The sequence below is a fragment of the Penaeus monodon genome, chromosome 40, assembly GCF_015228065.2.
Source record: "Penaeus monodon isolate SGIC_2016 chromosome 40, NSTDA_Pmon_1, whole genome shotgun sequence".
NCBI lineage: Eukaryota > Metazoa > Arthropoda > Malacostraca > Decapoda > Penaeidae > Penaeus > Penaeus monodon.
Window position 1 is genome coordinate 2,750,882 of NC_051425.1, and position 2,500 is coordinate 2,753,381.

Genomic DNA, 2,500 nt, shown 5'->3' on the forward strand with positions numbered 1-2,500 from the left:
ACTGCTACTGCTACTACTACTACTGCTGCTGCTGCTACTACTACGACTGTTGCTACTACTGCAACTGCAACTACTTTTTATGCTACTAGTATAACTACTGCTACTATAAACTACTATTACTACTTATGCAAAAACAACAACAGCTACTACTACTAGTACTATTGCTGCTACTGCTCTTACTACTACTACTACTTCTACTACTACTACAACTACTGCTGGTACTACTAATACCACCACCACAAATATTATTACCGCTATCACTACTATTATTATTATACTTGCTCATAGTACTTTTACCACTGCTACTACAAATACCTCATCATGCTCTTGTATTTGCTATGAATATTTGTCATTTCTCTTGTGGCTGCGGTGGCGCGCTCCTCCCTCCTGCATATCCAAACACAGGGACGGATGAAAGCAGCTTTGTAATCAGTGGCGAATGCGGAACCTGCTTCAGTTTGTATTTATGTAACTGTAATTAACGTTACAACCATGCAGAAACAATTTTCGAGCTTCTTGATCTCTTGGGTTTAGAGTTTTTCTAAATTTTCTGTCTGTCTGTCTGTCTGTCTGTCTCTCTGTCTCTCTCTCTCTCTCTCTCTCTCTCTCTCTCTCTCTCTCTCTCTCTCTCTCTCTCTCTCTCTCTCTCTCTCTCTCTCTCTCTCTCTCTCTCTCCTTCCCTCCCTCCTTCCCTCCCTCTCCTTCTCCCTCTCCCACTCTCCCTTCCTCTCTCCCTCCCTCCCTCCCTCTCTCCTCTCTCTCTCTCTCTCTCTCTCTCTCTCTCTCTCTCTCTCTCTCTCTCTCTCTCTCTCTCTCTCTCTCCTTCCCCCCCTCCCTTCCTCCCTCTCCCTCCCCCCCCTTCTTCTCTCTCTGGAAAAGCTCAGCAGAAATGTCTTGTGTGCTCCTTCAATTCAGACTCTATTTATTCTTTCAATCCACTACATTTGCCATATCTTGAATGTCTCGTATATGAGAGGACAGACTTACATTTGCTCAGTTTTCATTCAACTTGAAATTTAGAATATTCATGTGAAACATCTAAAACATTAGATTAGATAATATTCGTTAAAATTATATCAGATAATGCAGTCTGTGACTTTTGATTATTGTACTGAGACCAGGAGATGCATGCATATCAGATGTTTTATATAAGTGAGTAAACCCACTTCTAGAAATTGGTCTACCCCTCAGAGCCCCTTTGCGTTTACAAATAACATTCTTTATAGATACAATTTGATAATTTCTTTCTTTCTGTGTGAGAATGAATAAATGAGGTACTTAATACGTGGCTGAATCCCAGAGAGTACACAGAGTACAAACGGAATTCAAAATCTGCGCATAAGATACATTTGTGTTCGCAATTCCCCGAGAAACTTGTGACTGCTTACTCTTTTTAGATAATCTTTATGATAAAACATAGCTCAACAGTCTTCAAGCGATGAAATATGAAAACAGAAGTAGTAAATTCAATGAACATGTGTGGAACACTGGAAGAGGGAGGCGACTCGGCAACAAGAAATATCCACCTATAGCCGAGTTAACTCTGCCCTACAAAAAATCGATTCCGAGCCAATAAAAAAAAGTAAGCCTAAGCAGACTTTCAAAAATATTAAAGATCCCGGGTTATGAACCCCTGTCTTCAATGCCTCTATGTAGGAAATAACTCGGAAGTATCTGCACGGACTATTTAACCCACTAATCCTTCACTTCAAGATCCCCTAAGGCGACCGGCAGAGTTAAGAAAAGACCAGGCAGTTATTTTCCTGCACATCTGATTCCACAAATCGATGAACTTGTTTTATACTCCGACTGAGTGTGAACAACGTGCCCCGACTGGAAGCGAAGATTAATCCATTACAGAATGAACAGAAAAATCATAAAAAGTGAGAATAATCTGCAGTCAAAGTGGCGTGCCATTCGCTATGCTAATATCTCCATACATAAACTGTCTTTTTTCGGTTATTTCTTTTAAGCAACTAATGGACTCGGTGTGCGTGTGCGCGCATCAATATATCAGTCTGTCTGTCTGCCTATTTAACCGTCTCAGTCTGCAAACACAGACAGGTATGCAACAGCAACTGAATGTATATCCTTTGAGCACCGCATAAGAACCAATCAACCAAGTGTTTACTTTGGAAATAATCCCACTATATTGAAAACGTTTGTAGCATCGAATGCAATAGAGCATAAGCTGGTTCGTTCTGTCTTCTGCCAACTGGTAATCAAATATAGTACCAGATTGGATGCTGATCCTTTTGACCCCCCCCCCCCCCGCTCTCTCTCTCTCTCTCTCTCTCTCTCTCTCTCTCTCTCTCTCTCTCTCTTCTCTCTCTCTCTCTCTCTCTCTCTCTCTCTCTCTCTCTCTTCTCTCTCTCTCTCTCTCTCTCTCTCTCTCTCTCTCTCTCTCTCTCTCTCTCTCTCTCTCTCTCCCTCCCCCTCCCTCCCTCCTTCCTCTCCCTCCCTCTGCCCCTTTCCCTCTCTCTGTCTAATTAACTACAAA